We start from the raw sequence: 20,661 nt of genomic DNA, 5'->3' as shown, positions 1-20,661 counted from the left end.
AAGTGAGACCCCAACAGGCGAATGGGTATAAAAAGCATACTAATAATAAAAATAAGCATATACAAATTAGATAAATATGGTCCATACAGTGGTATGATATGGTTATGTCTGTGCAGTCAACGTTTTTCCATTATATTGGTTTCTTCAGGACCCAGACATATGACCAGTTTTAATTGGATTACCTATAACAACATAATGTTAGTAACATATCTTTTATAATGCAGTACTGTATGTTTGAACACAGTGGTGTAACATATACTCCTACCAATGCAACTCGGCAACAGGTCGATCAACCCAAATGTTTGGGGCAGGCATAGGAGCACACCAGGCACCAAACACAGGACAGATGGCGAAAGGCAGTAATCCTGAACAAAGAAATACTATATATCATATAGGGGAATCTTTTGACTGAACAATAAATTAACGACTTATGAACCTATGATGGCTTCCACTACCTCCAGGTGCAGGGAGTTGCGATGGGGACCTCTTGTGCCCCATCGTATATGCCAACCTGCACCGGGGGGGGGGGGCATATGGTTTACTCAGAGGATAGGTATGCGAAATTCTGGTCATATTTCCTAACATGGTACTGTTACATGACGTCATGTGATCATGTTCTGGACAGACACAGAGATTGAATTAACTGAATTTATGACCTCTTTGGGCATCAATAATTTCAATCTGAAGTTTACCATGCATCATGATATATAATCCATTCCATTTCTGGACATTAGAATCTTCAAACATTCTGATGGATCCATTGGAATTACCCTTTATTGTAAGCCCCATGTGGGCAATACATTACTTAACGCCTAGAATACCCATCCTAGGCCCCTTGTTAAGAGTATACCAAACTTCCAGTACTTAAGGTCTCAGACGGATATGCTCAAATGATACCCACTTTAAGTTGAAAGCTGATGCTCTTTGGGAAAGACTTCTGGCTAGAGGGTAGTCGCAAATTATTTTACGTACATTTAATAGGGTGTATAAACTTTTTTAGGGAAAACCTTCTGTTCCAAGACAAAACCACAGCCCAAATCTGTTCACCTCATTACCACATACAACAGCCAACATTCTGTTCTCCATCAAATTCTCCAAAAACATTGGTATATACTTTAAAATTATCTTACCTTAGTTAAATACCTTTAAAAAAGCTAAATCCATCAAAGACAAGGTTATACCCAGCCATTTTGTTTCCTTTCCTCCACTGGTACCCAATCTCAGAGACACCTGGCAATGTGGTTCATGCGACTTCTGTAAATGGATCTTAATCAGGCTTTCTATCTCCCAAATGACAAACTTCCCCATACTAAACACTATGTTGGTTGTAAAATGCCAAGAATTGTAGATATCATGCTCTGTGAATGTGGAGCCTATTAGCCCTTGTACACACGGTCGGACATTCTGACAACCAAATCCGTTGGATTTTGTCCGACGGATTTTGTCCAAAACTGTTGCATACACACGGTCGGACAAAGTTGTCGGAAAATCCGATTGTACATAACGTGATGACGTTATTTTGTTACGACGGGACTAAGTTCAGGCTAGTAGCCAATAGCTTTGGTCTAGGAATTTGATCTGAGCATGCGTGCCACTTTGTCCGTCGGAGTAGGCTACATATGATCGGAGTATGTCCGATCGGAGCATTTTGTCGGAAAATTTTACGGGCAAGTTGGAAAACTTGGTCCGTCGGAGTATCCGACGGAAACAGTCCGATGGAGACCACACACAGTCAGATTATCCGACAAAACGGTCCGATAGGACACATTCCGTCGGAATCTCCAACCGCGTGTACAAGGGCTTACTAAAACCATACGCCAATTCTGGAGAAGAATCAAAGACCATGTCTATTATGAAATAAATAATTTACTATCTACCCCCATTGGGATACATATTGCTCTCAAACATAGCCATGATACTAGTGTGAAGTTTGCAGCCCTTTCTGGAAAATCCTGGTGGTGAGGATTGGGACAAGATGATCCTTTAGCGGGAGGCCAGATGGATTTCCTATCTTAAGGCTGCATGTCCTCAATGAGGCATTTAGCTTTAATCCCTTTTTGTGAGGGGCATTTGTTTATGGTGTTTATTGTTGGACTACTTGACTTTCTTTCCCATTCCTGTGATAGGTCTTTCATAAATGTTTGTTATTCTTTAATCTACTATAAGCTATATAGCTATACAATTTAAGGTATAATCCTGTATAATAACAATAATAATAATAATGAGTTATAAATGTTATCTGTTATATGTGTTTATTACGTGTTTGTTAAATTCTGTGTATTTTTGTGTTTGGGTGATGGTGGATGCTCCTTTCAATCAAGATTATTTAGGAGTAGGATAGAGTAGGGAATGGTTAAAGCCTTTTCCTTTACTGAATTTTCTGTATTGGGCTGTTTGTGTTTAACTGCGGAGATTTTCCTTCACTTACTGTGCTGGAGATACATCAGAAAGTGATAAGAAAACTTGCCCATTCGAACGTGAATCTAAACTAAGGTGACCAGATTTTTTTATTTTTTTGGGCAAATGTTAGTATTTTATAAGCATTATGGGATGATTTGTATGATATATACATGTTTTCTCACATTTCGTCCATGAGATTAAAAAAAAGATACTTCTTAGAATTTTTTTAGATATGACTATCAAAAAAACTACTAAAAGAAGATAAGATAGAGTAAAAACTTCACTCCACTCAGGCCAAGGGCGGCTCCAGACAATTTTTTGTTGGGGGTGCTATGGTGGTGCTTGAGGTAAAAGTATGGGTACTAATGCGCCTATGGGCATGCTCAAAAAATTGGGTGTGGCCAGCAAGTGAGGTGGACAGCAAGTGGAGATTTCTTTGTGGCATACAATGGTGATCAGTATGTCCTGGCCTCTGTATACCAATAAAAAGCCAAAAATGCAGCACAACCTTACACGTCCTTTATACAATTCTACAAATGGACATACAAGTGCATTAGTAAAACCTATAAATGAATATCCAGTGCAAATCAACCAATGTATTGCAATATATTAGTGATGGTGTCACCCCCTCTGCAAAAATATTTTGAGACATTACGGAGCTTTAATGTGCAAATAATGGTGAAACCCCCTACATATAATAATAACAACAGTTGTGCAAACCAACCAGTGTATTAGAACATAGTAGTGATGTTGTCACCCTCTCTGCAAAAGGTAAGAAATATTGCAGAGCTGTAATGTGCAAATAGTGGTAAAATCCCCTATATATAATCAAAAAAAAAATGTACAATTAGTGTACATATTACTACTATATTGCAATACATTGGTTGATTTGCACTGGATATTCATTTATAGGTTTTACCATTGCACTTATAAGTCCATTGGTAAAATTTTATAGATGATGTTGTAGGGCAACGCTGCATCTTTTGCTTTTTATTTATTAGTGTTAGATGAGGGAACCAGCTAACAAGATTCTCTAGGATTTTTTCAGTTGCATGATAGTTGTTTTACTTGATTTGTTGTGTCCTCTGTATACCGGTAACCACTAGCCTTGAATATTGGTGGTCAGTGTGCCCCTGTATACTGGTGGTCAGTGTGACCCTGTATGCTGGTGCAACGTGCAGGGTGCAGGAGGATGCTATGTGCAGGGTGCAGTAGAATGCTATGTGCAGGGAGCAGGGTTCAGGAGGATGCTACATGTAGGCTTCAGGATGATGCTATGTGCAGGGTGCAGGGTTCAGGAGGATGCTACATGCAGGGTGCAGGGTTCAGGAGGATTCTATGTGCAGGGTGCAGGATTTAGAAGGATGCAATGTACAGAGTGCAGGGTTCGTGAGGATGCTACATACAGAAGGCGGGGTTCAGGAGGATGCTATGTACAGAGTGCAGGGTTTGTGAGGATGCCACGTACAGAGGGCGAGGCTCAGGAGGATGCTACGTACAGAGTGCAGGACTCAGGAGGATGCTACGTACAGAGTGCAGGGCTCAGGAAGATGCTATGTACAGAGTGCAGGGCTCAGGAGGATGCTAAGTACAGAGTGCAGGGCTCAGGAGGATGCTATGTACAGAGTGCAGGGCTCAGGAGGATGCTATGTACAGAGTGCAGGGCTCAGGATTGTATTACGTAAAGAGTGCAGGGCTCAGGAGTGTACAATGTACAGAGTGCAGGGCTCAGGAGGATGCTATGTACAGGGTGCAACGTTCAGGAGTGTGCTACATAGAGTGCACAGTTGTGAATTGGCTGATTCTCTTGAATGGATTACATGACATGAGGAGGGAGAGATAGTACAGAGAGAAAGTTCACGCTACTTTTATTGAGATTCGTATCTCAGGTGGCTGAGCCCATTCTGTGTAATTGCAGTTGAATTTCCTCCATCCAGGCAGCCCAGGTGAAGTGTACAGCCTGTCATTGTCCTCATTGATTGAATGCTTCTGTATTTATGTTTATGATGGCACCACTGTATAAAGGAATACAGCAGCATACAATTTTTCATGTCAATGACAGGCTGTACACTGCACCTGGGATGCCTGGATGGAGGAAATTCAACTGCAATTACACAGGCTTGTTTCTACAGAGTGGGAAATAGAAAAACACCAGAGGACAAAATCCTTTTTTCAATCTATTTACCTTGTATTGTGACACCAGCAAAGTTTATTTCAAAGATAAGGGAAGCAGATGGATGGATCGATGGACAGACAGAACACACAAAGATCCAGCATTATTTTCTCCATGTCAGAGTCTCCGTAATGCCGCGTACACACGTTCAGACTATCCGGCGGACTTAGTCTGGCGGAAAAACCACCGGACTGTCCGCCTGACTGTCAGAACGTGCGTACCTGCCCACACACGGTACTTTTGCGGTACTTTTGCGGCGGACTAGGCCGGACTATCCGCCGTACTTTTGAAATGAACGGGCTTGCCTACACACACGGAGGAAAGTCCGTTCATTTTGAACACGGCTCCAGGTAACCAGGACTAGCGAAGGTAGCGTCGCTGGCCACGTCAACTGGTATGGAGTTAAAGGGGAAGCCCTACGGCGAAAAAATGGCGTGGGGGTCTGCGGGTGGGGGGCTTATCGGAATCCGGGAGCCCCTTTAATAAGGGGGCCCCGGATCCCTGCCCCCCACCCTATGTGAATGAGTATGGGGTACAATGTACCCCTACCCATTCACCTGTGAAAAAATGTAAATTAAACACAACACACAAGGGTTAAAAATAATTTATTGCACAGCTCCAGGGGTCTTCTTCCATCTTGGGGGGTCTTTTTTGCCGGACTCCTCCGCTATCTTCTGCTAGCTCTTTTACTAGCGGAGGAGCCCGGCTTTCTTCTTCGTCGCCACCCGGGGGTCTTCTTCTGACTTTGGGGGTCTTGTCCCCCTCTTCGGGGGTCTTGTCCCCCTCTTTGGTTCTTCTTGCCGGGCCTCCGCGCCTTCTTCTAGCTCTTTTACAAGCGGTGGCCCCATCTTCTATCGCCGCTGTCGCCATTGTCTTCATCGCCGCCTTCTGTTCTTCTGTTCTTCTCTTCTTCTGTTCTTCTCTTCTTCTGTTCTTGAGCTGTTGACTCGGCGCTGTCTATGGCCACAATGACAGGGACGCGGCATGCTGAGCCCCCCTTCCTCAAAGCACCCCCTCATGTTGAGGACAAACGGCCTGCTATGGCTCAAGGGGGGGGGGCGCTCGCTCGTCCCCACCTCCTTTCCTGACCGGCCGGGTAGCATGCTCGGATAAGGGTCTAATATGGACCTAGGGGGGGACCCCCACGCCATTTTTTTGGCGTAAGGCATCCCCTTTAACTCCATACCAGGTGAGGGGGCCAGCGACGCTTCCTTTGCTAGTCCTGGCTACCTGGAGCCGCGCTCAAAATTAACAGACTTTTCTCCGTGCGGGAAAAGTCCGTTCATTTCAAAAGTACGGAGGACTAGCACACACACGGCCGTATTTTGGTGCAAAACTACTTTCTTAGTCCGCCGGACTTTTGGGTAAAAAAAAGTCCGCCGGAGCCCACACACGGGGGGGATTGTCCGGCGGACTCGAGTCTGCCGGACTTATCCACCAGATTGTTTGATCGTGTGTACGCAGCATCAGAGCCATGAGCCTTGTGCTGGCAGAAAGTAATGCAGGATGTGTGTGCTCTGTCTGCCCCAAGGAGGAGCTTTGCCAAAGCCTTGCTGGTGTCAGAATACAGCCTGGATGGTCTTGTTCTCTGGAGCTGCCCTATTAAAGTCCACTATGCCCCACTGCAGAAACGAGCATGTGCTCTTCATGCTGTCAAAAGCTGTTCCTCTCTCTCCTTAGACCTAGTGTAGGGGAAATTCACTCACTGCAGCCAGGAGCTGGAGAATCTGTTATATTCCATCCCCTGTAGTATAGCAGGCTGCGCTCAGCTGTGCTCTCTCCTCTCCCTGCTGACATGTCCTCTCCTCTGTGCATCTCACAGCTCAAAGACGGTGGGCTGGAGAAGGGGACCCATTCAGCACTTTCCTTTTGCCTGAGAAGGCAGCAAAGAGGCTGTATATCAATCTGCCTCTGAAATCTGCCTGCCAGGTCTAGCTAAAGATTATCGGCTTATGGGGCAGAAGCCGCTGTATCCCTCCACAGGGAAAAAAAAAACCCCACTGTGACACATACAAGAACTGGTATGCACATTTTGGGGGTGCTGTGTGGGGGTGCTTAAAGAATTTGTGAGAGTGCTTGAGCACCCCTAAGCTCTTATCTGGTGCTGCCCCGAATCCAGGGATAAAACCAGGAACAGGCTTTGTCCAGGGACAGTGTCCTCAGTCCGGGGACTGTTCCCAGAAGCCGGGAACATCTGGTCACCCTAATCTAAACCCCACTGAAATGCTGAACCTTAAAAATCAGTCCTAGAAATTTGCCAGGGTATTAGGCAAAGGGTGGTCAAACAAAGGCCATGGGTAGCTGGACATTACTTTGAGAGATGTGTTCCACTGCAAAACTTTATTTAATAAAATACTATTTGGCAGGGAACAGCTATATTTTATCATGCTTAAAGTGAAACATTAAAAATTCGAAGTTATCTTAAATAACATGCCTGGGACATGACTTAAACCTACCTGTGAAGTGGTGCTTCTGTAGAATGTCCGTATTACTGCAAAAAGTGGTGTTTACAAAGAAACAAAATGTTTTTTTTGCTAAATGACATTTCCCTATTTGATTGTTTGTTTTTTGCTGAAAAAATGTTGTCAAACAAACAGCATAGGTTGTTGGGCACTGTTCTGTAAGGCCGCGTACACACGCGGGGACTGTTCGCTCAACTTTGTCCATCAAACAGTTTCAGCGAACAGTCCGCTCAAAATTAGCATGGACGGACTTGCCCACACACGACGAACGAACAGTTTGCTGAAACCGTGCGCGATGACGTGAACGGCACGTACGACGGGACGGAAAATACGATGTCCTATACACTGCATTACAACTTTCGGCGTGTAAATCCTTTCTGAGCATGCGCGGAACTTAGTTTGACGAACAAGCCTACACACGAGGGGACTGTTCGCTGAAACCAAGTTTCAGCGGACAGTTTTTCGGAATTTCCGAAAAACTTTGTTCAGCAGACTGTTCGCTGAAACTGTCCGCTGAAAGCCCACACACGGGCGGACTGTCCGCCGAAACACTGTTCAGCGGACAAAGTTGGGCGAACAGTCCCCGCGTGTGTACGCGGCCTTAGACGTGTGCCAATGCAAAAAAAAGAGTTTTTTACATAGCGCTACCCCCATAGGGATCCCCCCATAGGCAATAGGGATCCCCCACCTTGCACACCCAGGCACACTTAATTTCCACAGTACACCTGAGCCAGGAAACAGTCCAGCAACATTGTTTGCTTTGTTTATTAGGGGTATTAAACTTGGATGGGAATAAGGGTATTATGGGATGCCCACTTGACTTTTCAGTAAAGAAACTCTTCTGTGACACAACTATATACAGTGCACTCCTCTTCTGCCTCCTGCACAAATCTTGCTTGCAGAACACTCAGGCCCAGCTGGAACATCGTTAGGGGGATCTGACAAGGCACTCAGATCCTGTAAAAGTCCTTTACAGGCAGGGACTGCAGGCCGATTTGGTGTGTAGAAGTCCCAGTGTCCAGCTGCCCTCCTGTGACTTCTAATCCCAGCACTACCTCTTTAGGCACTGCCAGCCCACCTGGCTGCAGCTGCCCCTTTCACTAGCCCTCCTAACTAATCTTCCATAGTCCTCCCAGACTGTCTCTACAACCATCTCAGATTGTCATGCCTCAGTCCTCTCAGGCTTCTTCTCAGTCCTCCTAGACTGTCTCACTCACCAGCCACCCAGCTGTCTCCTCTCTGGAGATCTCCTGGAGATTTTTGCTGGCTCCTGCTGTCCTCACACCTGCTCCCACCAGACTAGGGGGTTACCCTCAAGGGCCCACTGACAGTCTTCTCTGCACTCCATATCCAGCTTCCACCTGAACTCCACTGCCCCTGCTGTACGGACCCAGGGTATTAAAAATGTCCCTCCCCCTGCCAGCTCATTTGGCCGAGGATTGATTGGGGCCCTCATCAATACTCCAGGCAGTTCCTCCTAAACTCCCTCCTATTCTTCTGGACGTGTCTCAAAAGTTCAAGCAAGTAGGGGATGCTGCCAGATGAGTCAGTCCAGCCTCTTTGTTTCACTTACCTGGACCCACATTCAAAACCAGAGTTCTTTTTTTTTTTGCCTGGGATCCCCTTTAAAATCCATGCCAGAGGATCTTCCCTCTAAGCCCTTGTACACACGGTCGGAGATTCCGACAACCAAATCCATCGGATTTTATCCATCGGATTTTGTCAGAAACTGTTGTATACAAACGGTCGGACAAAGTTGTCGGAAAATCCGACGTGATGACGTTATTTCGTTACAACGGGACTATGTTCACGCTAGTAGCCAATAGCTTTGGTCTAGGAATTTGATCTGAGCATGCGTGGCACTTTGTTCGATCGGAATACTCTACACATGATCGGAGTATGTCCGATCGGAGCATTTTGTCGGAAAATATTTCCGGCAAGTTGGAAAAGTTGGTCAGACAGATATTCCGACGGAAACAGTCCGATGCAGACCACACACAGTCGGAATATCCAACAAAACGCTTCGATCGGACACATTGCGACGGAATCTCCGACCGTGTGTACAAGGACTAAGAGTCTGGTATGGGTTTTGGGAAAACCTCTCGTCATTGTCTTGTTGTTTTTTTTTTTAAATGCAGAAAAAAAAGCTGGGGGGGGGGGGGGTGGTTCTGAGATGACCAGGGTCAAGAGGTAGTGTGCTAAATAATGCTGGCCATAAGACTTAGGCCATCTAGTGATAGAAAAAATAACTACAGGGGAAATCTCTGGCTTGAAGCTGAATATTGCAGCAAAAGCTTGTTATTTTATATTTTAATGGCCTAATTATTTTTATATTTTCTTTCTTTAATATTTTGCTGATTGCTATTGGTGACCTCCTTCGGAGAATGCTCAATGCCTGATTGCTGGAGACAAATCAGAGGTCTGTATTGGCATACTTGCTCTAAGGTTAGCATCACAGCTAAGGAACTAACAATTTTAGAAGTAGAGATCAGCTTCCATACTTATCTCAAGACAGTTTTAATTTAAGATTATATAATCTGATTCTCCCATCCACCCAGCCGTGACTGGTAACCCAGCAAGGTGGCTTGGTGTATTCCAGAAATGAGGTTCAGGTTCAGGTTTATACAGCGTTTGCCACAAACAATAGCTGTTTTAGCTTTGGAGAACAGGTAAACTAAATGGCCTGTTCGCCTGTCCACCAAAGCTAACCTTGAGAAACCATTTGTTATTGGTGGTATTACTACTGCCACAAATAAATTACCCAGCTCATGGCTGTGGTTGCTAGGATGCCAGTGGCTGTCATTGTCCTAACAACCAGTGATGCATTTCAGACCCCGTTCAGCTTAATGTAAACAAAGTGTTGTGGATGCTGGCTGGTGTCATTGACCAAATGTGGCATGTTTCTATATTTGGTCAGTTATGACAACTAGCATCCCTGGCCCGCTTGTTTATATGTATCTGCTGGCCAGGGAATGTCCTAGCCGACAGTGAATGAGGCCATGAATTCATCAATGTATGCCAGCATCCTAACAACCACTATTCTGTTCTGATTGACAGCATTGAAGCTTTGCCATCATTCACAGCGATAGTATTGACAGGAAGGGAGCATCGTGGAACATTAATTTTGGACATGGCGGGACATCATTTTTTTCAATATTGTGGTACATTATTGCTTTAACATTGTGGTACATTAATATTAATATTATTTAATAAAGGTATGGTGTGTGAAATAACCATCAAGGCTTCCCTAGCAAGGAATTTTCCCAAGTTGAGGGCATGTGGCCTGGTCTCAGAAGGGGAGGAGTGCTCGATCACTGCCCCTCTCTCACTTTTTTGCATGGAGTCCCCCTTACATTTCATACCAGACTCCAGTTTTGGATAAGTGCTTGATATAGATGACTAAGGGAATCTCCATTCACATGTTTACAAAAAAAAGCTTCCAGGAACTGTCATTCACTAGCAATTTAAATGATATGTATGCATTGCTTACTCCTGCAGGAGCCATTGAAAATTTGCCCAGGATCCTCCCCACTGGATTGCCACGCAGCCAGGCACATGCCCACAGCCACTCTTTTCTTCAATACCCAGTCTAGAGGTGTTTTTTTTTTGTGTTTTTTTAAGAACTTGGATAGGATTGAGGGAAAGTTTGTGGAATACTCCATACTTGAGGTGGTACTTGATGGGATACTCCAAAAACAGAAACTATGTACAGGTTGAGGACAGTGAACTACTTTCTGTAAAACTGAAGCAGAAGTCCTTGCAATAGAAAATTGTGGACTTGTGGGCTTTGTAGTAGACACAGTTAAAGTGGAAGTAAAGTCATTTATCTGACTTGTACCTACAGGTAAGCCTATAAAATAGCTAGAACTAGTTCCCCCACAAACGGGGTTTTTAGGCAGCAAGAGACAGTAATAGAAGCCAATAGAAGTAGTATAAAAGGTATTTTAATATTAATTGGTAAAAACAAACATGAGCTTCACCTGAACACTTGAATAACAGACAAAATCATGTATATAAAGTACATATAATGTCACATGGAAGTAAAAATAACAGACACAGCTATGTTACACTGTATGGGTAGATAACAGTGAGAGCATAAACTAACGCGTTTCAACCCCAAAGGGGGTCTTCTTCAGAGATGGTGGTCTGTTAAAAGAAAAACAAGATTACACTGAATAAATGAATCCGGTGTTATACATGTTAGGGATACCCAATATTAATTTAAAATGGTTTACCCAATAATGTACTTCCAGGTAGGTAAGGTGGATTATAGTGCTTCGGATAAGATTCCCCCATAGGGCAATGTCTCAATTTCCTTTACGCATCTTGAGTAGTACCTGGTCCGTATGTGTTGCCAAGGTGCCAGAGGGAAGAGGAGGCAGCGTCACAGACCCACTGGCGTGACTCGCGGGAGGTCACACTATTACCTTGCCCCCCAGAAGAGGAAACTCCGGGGGGGTAGGTGCGAATAAGGGTACACCGAAGATATGGCGAGTGACACCTGCAGCGAGATCCCAACAACAGGCAAAAATTAATTAATTAAAAGCGAGGATTATTTAATATTGGAGACATGGAGTGCATACATGATATGAGGCTAATGATATCATATCCTCATTATGTATGCCAAAGGTTGTATACATGTGTGCATATATATATACACACGTGCACCCCCAATTGTCCAAATATCCATATAATATCATATATATCATATATCATATGGATATTTGGACAATTGGGGGTGCACGTGTGTATATATATATACACACATGTATACAACCTTTGGCATACATAATGAGGATATGATATCATTAGCCTCATATCATGTATGCACTCCATGTCTCCAATATTAAATAATCCTCGCTTTTAATTAATTAATTTTTGCCTGTTGTTGGGATCTCGCTGCAGGTGTCACTCGCCATATCTTCGGTGTACCCTTATTCGCACCTACCCCCCCGGAGTTTCCTCTTCTGGGGGGCAAGGTAATAGTGTGACCTCCCGCGAGTCACGCCAGTGGGTCTGTGACGCTGCCTCCTCTTCCCTCTGGCACCTTGGCAACACATACGGACCAGGTACTACTCAAGATGCGTAAAGGAAATTGAGACATTGCCCTATGGGGGAATCTTATCCGAAGCACTATAATCCACCTTACCTACCTGGAAGTACATTATTGGGTAAACCATTTTAAATTAATATTGGGTATCCCTAACATGTATAACACCGGATTCATTTATTCAGTGTAATCTTGTTTTTCTTTTAACAGACCACCATCTCTGAAGAAGACCCCCTTTGGGGTTGAAACGCGTTAGTTTATGCTCCCACTGTTATCTACCCATACAGTGTAACATAGCTGTGTCTGTTATTTTTACTTCCATGTGACATTATATGTACTTTATATACATGATTTTGTCTGTTATTCAAGTGTTCAGGTGAAGCTCATGTTTGTTTTTACCAATTAATATTAAAATACCTTTTATACTACTTCTATTGGCTTCTATTACTGTCTCTTGCTGCCTAAAAACCCCGTTTGTGGGGGAACTAGTTCTATTTGTATTTACTTGGGGTGAGCAGCACCCTCCTAGCTCTTTACAGCACTGTGTTCTCCTTTGATAGCCTATAAAATAGCTTACCTGTAGGTACAGTGAATATCTTCTAAAACTGCATGATATAGGAGATATTCACACTGCATGCAGCCACTGACATGTCACCGGCGCTCTGAAGGGACGGCATAACCGTGCTGTTTCTCAAGCTCCGCGCCATGGTTCGTAACTCCAGCTCACATGCAAGAGAGTGATGTCATCGTGGCGAGACCAATCAGACAGCCAGAGGACGCAAACACGCAAGGAAGACTGGGTGAAGAAGGAGGCGGTGACAGCATGGGGCTGGAAGGCTTTGTTCTAAGAAGTATTTCATAAAGTGCTAGTATGCGAGGCATACTAGCACATTATGCAATTTTCTTACAGGGTTTAAAAAAAAACACTGCTTTAAATGTAGAGCTGAAGCAGAAGTCCATGCTTATAGCAAACTGTAGAAGAATTAAAAGCACACAAGCTTCTTCCTTTAGAGCAAGGGATAGACTAAGCTCTTCAGGACACCGGCTGATGTTGCCTTTAGAAAAACACACTGCTGACTCTCTAGCACAAGAGGGATGGCAGCAGACCACAATCGCTAAGATCTCTCACTACAAGTCTGTACTTGTACAGGAACAGTTGGTTTCCTCCTTGCTACATCCAAGCGACACCTTTCACCTGTTATACCAAACTAGATCTTCAGGAGACAGCCCCTCAGTCTGCTCTCTGTAGGTTCAGCATTCATGCCCTCAGGTCACCTACCTGAGGCCTCATGAACAACAAGCCTATGGCAGTGTTGCCCCAGAGGACAGCAGACCTCCAGTCTGGACTGATCCTCTGCAGGAAAAGACCCAGAAGTTCAATCTCTCAGAGTATTTATGCAGTTTCCCAGCAGCCTTCTAGGCCTTGCACCCTAGGATTGGCCAGGGCTGCATAGCTCCACACCTATGTTCCAGAAAATGCTCACAGCTCTCTGGAAAGCAGAGGGAGCCATCAGACTGTCAGCATCCAAGAAAACTGAACTGACCTAATTAATCAGCTGCACAGTGAGTTCAACTAAATTTAGCTAACATAATAATTAGAACCAAACTGGTTACAGTGAGGCAAGCTAAATTTACCAAAAAAAAAAACACACCCAGCTCCACTGAGCACACATTCCTCCCAACTTTCTGAGATGGGAATGAGGGACACCTATTAGCAAAAGCATGTAGGCATAGGACACACCCTCTTACCACGCCCCCCTTAAAGAAGAATTGTACAAAAAATTGGAGTGGTTAAACCCACAAGTGCTTTTCTTTCTACAACAACTGTTCCTTTATTTTGGCTTTTGGAATTTACAAATGCAATCTAGAAACTGGATTAAAGGTTTAGCACTGGGAAACACTGTTTTGATGGATATGTAGTGCATTTTATATACAACTATAGAGATCAGACCAAAATGAGAGACAAATGAGGAGGAAGGAGGGACAGAGGGACTTTGTTCTGACTGAGGGACAGTCCCTCGAAATCACAGTGAGTCAGCACTAAATCTAACTAATTCTATCACATACTGTATCTAGGACGGTGCTACATGTACTATATACAGGGCTGGACTTACCATTGGGCTTGACTGGGCTCAAGCCCATGGGTCCCACTCAATAGGGGGCCCCGCAGGCCCCGCTGAGATACATAGCCGAGTGTACTCGGCTCGGCTCCGCTCACAGTCATGCCCAGTCCCGCCCAATGATGGACATAACACAGTGACTGGGCGTGACTATGAGCCGAGCCGAGTACACTTGGCTACTCTCGACTCCGCTCGGGACTGCGAGAGGACCCTTAGCCACCGAGATGACCCCAGACTGCCGAGAGGACCCGAGAGCCGCCGAGAGGACCCGAGAGCCGCAGGACTCTGTATCTCAGCGGCGCCATTTTTAAACTTCAAGACTGCAATGACAAGGCTGCAAATGACAAGGCTGCCATGACATTGGACAAGGCTGCAGATGGACACTGATAAGGCTGTATTGATGGGAATTTAAATGTAAGTTTTTTTTCTTAAACTTCCCTCCTAAACTTTGGGTGTGTGTTATACTCCAGAGCGTGTTATATGCCGATAAATACAATAATGTATAGAAGGTAGGGCCCGAAAGTGACTCAAGCCCAGGGGCCCCCACCACCCTAAGTCCTGCCCTGACTATATATATATATATATATATATATATTTTTTTTTTGTAAATGTCACTTTTGCGTTAGTACACCGTTTTAGGTGTAGCAAGTCACAGGCAGATTTAAACACCCGCCAAGCATTTTGTTTGAATGAATTGTGCTTTTTAATGTTACCATTTAACCCTTTAAAAAAGTGCTTCTCACCGCCAAACAATGTTTTAAAAAATATTTTTTTTTTTGCATTGGTACATGTTCCCCTTGACAGTGCCCAGCTCCCTGTGTCCTATGTTTGACAACCTCTTTCTTATGAGCCTTAAAAATAAGCAAAATTATTAAGCAGAATTTGTCCCCTATAGACTTCAGTGAAGTCCAAGAAAAATTCCAAACTTTTTTGAATTGTTTGCAAACATCCTTCGAATTGAACCCAGGCATTCTTGGCTCGTCATTAGTGTATGCAAGCAATGGCAGAAATAATAGTCGTGGGCAGATGTCCTGTTCACTGCACATTTATTTCCATAATAAATGTTTGTCTAAGAATGGCGTGTACCTTTCTAGCTCTATACATACAGGTTTATTCCACAAGAGGGACATCCAGCACAAGGCGGCCATGATAATGAGTCTTATTTTACAGGAATCCAAAGAATGTCCTCTATTGGCTCTGTTTGCATGTTTAGCGTAGTCCCATTACATTCACAAAGTCCCTTTCAGTTTTCTGTAAAAATACTGTTTTAGGGCTGCTGACACTTTTGTTTGTCTATTGATTTAAAACCTTTTAAGTTTAAAAAAAAGAATCTATGAAACCCTAAGACATGATCCATCATGTCATGCAACATACTGTATATACCTGTACTTTTCCCACACAGTTACCTGCTTTCCTGTGTTGAGTGTCACAGGGTGAAGAGAATGTAAACCAGAGCCCTATGACAAAAAAAACTGTTTTGAAAAAATCATGAAGGTCTAACATTCCTTAAAATGCTTGTTGCTTGGCTGTCATGTTGATGCATTGGCTTCAATGCATTCTTAAACCAGAGATAAGGAATTCTGATCCATTGGTGCCACCCATTTACAGCATGCTTGTTCTATGACTCGAAAAATACTGCCACCAGACACAGGCTAGAAACAAATATTTTAAAGTGGAACTAAACTGTATCTGAGCACCACAAACTGAAAACACTATTTAATTAATTTTTAATATACAAAGCAAACTCACCCATTCACCCATGTATCCCTGCTTTATTTAGTTGAAAAATCACTTTGAACTCAAAACATTTTGGACAATTTTATGCTCCCAACCTTGTGGGAAAAGTTTGGGGATGGCCCTTTCCTGTTCCAACATGACTGTGCACCGGTGCACAAAGCAAGGTCCATAAAGAGACGGATGAGTGAGTTTGGGTTGGAGGAACTTGACTGACTTGCAGAGTACTGACATCAACCTGATAGAACATCTTTGGGCTGAACTAGAGCAGATACTGCAAGCCAGGCCTTCTAATCCAACATCAGGGCCTGACCTCATATATGGGCTTCTGGAAGAATAGTCAAACATTCCCATAGACACACTCTTAAATCTTGTGGACAGCCTTCTCAGAAGAGTTGAAACTGTTATAGCTGCAAAGGGTGGGCCAATTCAATATTGAACCCTACAGACGAAGACTGGGATGCCATTAAAGTTCATGTGTGTGTAAAGGCAGGTGTCCCAATACTTTGGACAATATAGTGTATATATGTAGTGATTACTTCTCTATCTCCAAAGCTCAGAGTGTCCTTTATATCTGGCGCTTCGTTGCTCTGTTATCAGCATGAGTCACTTCTGACGTTTTCCCGAAACGTGAGATAAAATTTGAGTTGGACGTAGATAAGCGCGTAGTTTGTCTATTCTGAACACACTTCTTCTACTGGGGGGGGGGGGGGGGGGGGAGAGAAGTGTCCCTTTCCTCCAATCAGCCCTCACACACTGTAACTGCAGCCTCACCACCCCCTCCTCTCTGCTCCTGATAGATGAAGAAAGGTTTTAACACTTTTGAAGGGGTGTAGAGAGGAGATAAGCAAGTAAAACCTATGTAGGAGACTTTGTTTCATCTCCATGTATCATCTGAGGCTGTTCATCTCACTGGGTATATGTGAGGGTTTACATCCACTTTATTGTTGTTTGGGAGAGTTTAATTTCACTTTAGGAGGGGCAGGAATGCCAACTCCTGCACTTCTCACTGTGTCACTTTATGGTATATCTAAAGGCAAAGGCTTATGTTTAGCTTTAGATGAAGTTGGGTGTTGAAAGCCCTGTCAGATATTTATCAGGTCTGTGACCACTGTCTCTGGTACAGACAGTGATGGTAAATCGAAAATGTTAAACTTCCGGAGATGGGGAGTGCTCAATTTCCCCTTCCCAATAGGATCCAAACAACAACAAAAAAGGCTGACATGGTTTCAACCGTATCATATTCCACATAGTATAAAAAAAGTCTCAGAGTTTTGGATCACATGTCACATGACGTGTATAAATCAATGGTTCCTAATGAGAGCTGTCTTAACTGGTCCGACACAAGTCGGTCCGACTTTGAAAAAGGTTCCTGTACAACTTTGGCAAGCTACTTGTGCAACTGATTTTACTTTGGCATGCTACGTGGGCTCTAAGGATCTTGGGGAACCCCACACCAAAATAAAAAAAAAATGGCATAGGGTTCCCCCCCAATTCCATACTAGGCCCTTCAGTCTGGTATGGATTTTAAGCAGAACCCCCACGCCAAAATAAAAAAAGGGCCTCTTCCCAACAATCCAGGGTGGTGATTTTGGGGTCCACATTGGGGGGCTTATCAGAATCTAGAGGCCCCCTTTAACAAGGGGGGCCCCAGATCCCAGCCCCCCACTCTATGTGAATGAGTATGGGGTACAGTCCTTTATTAAAGCAGCTCCAGGATCTTTTCTTCTCCCTCCGGTGATGTCCTCAGCCTCTAGTTCTTCCTCCGGTTCCTCTCGCTGCACTGATGTCTTCTTCCTCTAGTTACTCCTCCAGTTCTTCTCCCTGAGCTGATGTCTTCTTCCTCTAGTTACTCCTCCAGTTCTTCTCCCTGAGCTGATGTCTTCTTCCTCTGCCAGTTCTTCCTCTGTTCCTCCAGTTCTTCTTCTCTCCACCGTCTTCTTTCTCTTTCAATTCTTCCTCCGATCTTCTGGTGCTAGCTCCCGCAGTTGTGCAAACTCCGCTCACTGCCGGTTGTTTTATAGACATGAGGCGTGGCCATCCAGTGATGCCACATAGAGACCCTGCCACCCTGTGATATCACAGCCCCATCATACCCCAGCAGTGATGTCACAAGGGGCGGGGTCCCCGATCGGACAAAAAAGTATTTAAATGGGCAAACTGTGTTTTTGCATGAAAAAGATTCAAGTGGTTAAAAACTCTACCTTGAGGATGTAAAAAACTGATGAAATAATGGATGAAAATGGATAAAAAACTCATGTAAAAGCAGATAAAAATGGATAGAAAACTGATAAAATATATATTGATGTAAAAATGGATGAAACATAAATGACAATCTGATGAAAAACTGATGGAAACTTCATTCGTTTTTTTCTTAAAAAAAAAAAAACATGACTGAATTGATGAAACGAAGGGCCTGCATGTGTGAAAGGGACCTTACAGTTTGTTTTCATTAAAAATTTGCCAATCCATGTAGAAAAGCCTGTGTTATGCCATCATTTTAGTACGCAGGGACACAGTGAGCGCACACTCTCAGCACAGAAGCATGGCTGCCCAGTGGTGCATGTGTGTGTGTGGACGTCAGAGCTGGGACAAGATCATCCAGTGCCAAGGGTAAAGATGGCAAATTGCACCCCCCCCCCACTTTGTTATGCACAAACTTATAAGAAGGAGGAGGAGGGAGAGCACCTCCTCCTGGCTCTCTTCTTTCTCCTTGCTTCCAGCACTAGGCTGACAAGAATAGTGATGCCGCTGTCACTATTCCTGTCAGCCTTATAGTAGAAGGAACATAAGGCACCTCCATCCCTACAATACACATTGCACCCAGGGCAGCCTCCCCTTCTGCCCACCCCTTATCCCAGCCCTGGTGGATGTTATAACCCACCCTTTTTCTGCCACTCTTATGTGTTATGTGGGCAGCAACAGGTTAAGGCATGGTTTATCTCTTCTATTCTCCAACCACTCCCCCTTAAAGAAGCACTACAGTCTTTTTTTTGTAAGCAGGCAGGCTATTTATTGCAAAAGAAACAATAAAATAAATGTACCTGTCTAGTCTTAGTCTTCTTTAAAATGTATACTGAGCTGCATATGCAGCCCAGGATTAGATTTGAAATATTACAACATCCCATTGATAAAGGGGGTATTGCGATACCTAATGTAAGATTATACTTTATTGCTTCACAATTACAACACTGGCATGGCTGGGATGCAGTGGATTTGGAGGACCCTATACAGAAGGTAAAAGCATCCCAATTTAAAAATTACTCTTTAGTTCAGTTAATAGTAGCTCACGATTTCTATGATAAAAAAAAGGTTCCCTACTTTCCATTTGACTCAGAGTATGGGAAGCAGTACAAAATATTACTCAACATAAGGGATATACGAAATAGAGGCCCATATGGGATAATTACTACCTCTATGAATTAAATAAACTATCTGAATATTTAGACTGGAAAAAGGCCGGCATAATATTCCTGTATCAGTTATATGAAGGGGACATTTACTTCCTTTTAATATATTGAAAGAGCGGTATCAGCTAACAAATAAAAACTTTTATCATTACCTCCAAATACGTGCATGCATTACAAATCCAAAGCTCAAAAAGTGAATTACAGTATGAACACCCTAAATTATTAGCAAAGGCAACCTCGGCTGCCTGCATGAAAAGATGATTAACCACTTGCCAACCGCTGCATGCATATATACGTCGGCAGAATGGCACAGCTGGGCAGATGGGCGTACAGGTACGTCCCTTTGAATTTGCCGCCGTGTGGTCACATGCGCACCGCCGGTGGCTCGCGCGCGACCCTGCGGGGAGCTCCATGACTAGGATCGCAGGGCTCCCGCGGACTCGATCACTGCGGGGATACCTGCGATCTTCTCACGGAGCTGAAGAACGGGGAGATGCTAATGTAAACAAGCATCTCCTCATTCTGCCTCGTGACACTGTCACTGATCAAAGCTCCCTGTGATCGGGAGCTATGATTAGTGAAGTGTCATTCGTAGCCAAGCCCTCTAACAGTTAGAATCACTCCCTAGGACACACTTAACCCCTCCCTAGCCCCCTAGTGGTTAACCCCCTCACTGCCAGTGTAATTTTTACAGTAATCAGTGCAATTTTATAGCATTGATCGCTGTAAAAATGACAATGGTCCCAAAAATATGTCATAATGATCTGATGTGTCTGCCATAATGTTGCAGTCACGATAAAAATCGCAGATCACCGCCATTGCTAGTAAAATAAAATTATTAATAAAAATGCCATAAAACTATCCCCTATTTTGTAGATGCTATAACTTTTGCACAAACCAATCAATAATCGCTTATTGTGATTTTTTTTTTCACTAAAAATATGTAGAAGAATACCTATTGGCCTAAACTGAGGAACAAAATTGTTTTTTATACTTTTTTGGGGGATATTTATTATAGCAAAAAGTAAAAAAGAATGTTTTTGACAAAATTGTCGCTCTATTTTTGTTTATAGCGCAAAAAATAAAAACCGCAGAGGTGATCAAATACCACCAAAAAAAAGCTCTACTTGTAGGAAAAAAAGGAAGTCAATTTTGTTTGGGAGCCACGTTGCACGTCCACGCAATTGTCAGTTAAAGTGACGCAGTGCCGAATCGCAAAAAGTGCTCTGGTGTTTGGCCAGCAAAATGGTCCAGGGCTTAAGTGGTTAATAGGAGATCCTTATGCTAATTTACAAATAATGGAGGATATTCA

Source organism: Lithobates pipiens, unplaced genomic scaffold (genome assembly GCF_037356315.1).
Source record: "Lithobates pipiens isolate NorthernLeopardFrog02 unplaced genomic scaffold, aLitPip1_a1.2 Scaffold_10, whole genome shotgun sequence".
Classification (NCBI taxonomy): domain Eukaryota; kingdom Metazoa; phylum Chordata; class Amphibia; order Anura; family Ranidae; genus Lithobates; species Lithobates pipiens.
This window is presented reverse-complemented; position numbering follows the sequence as displayed.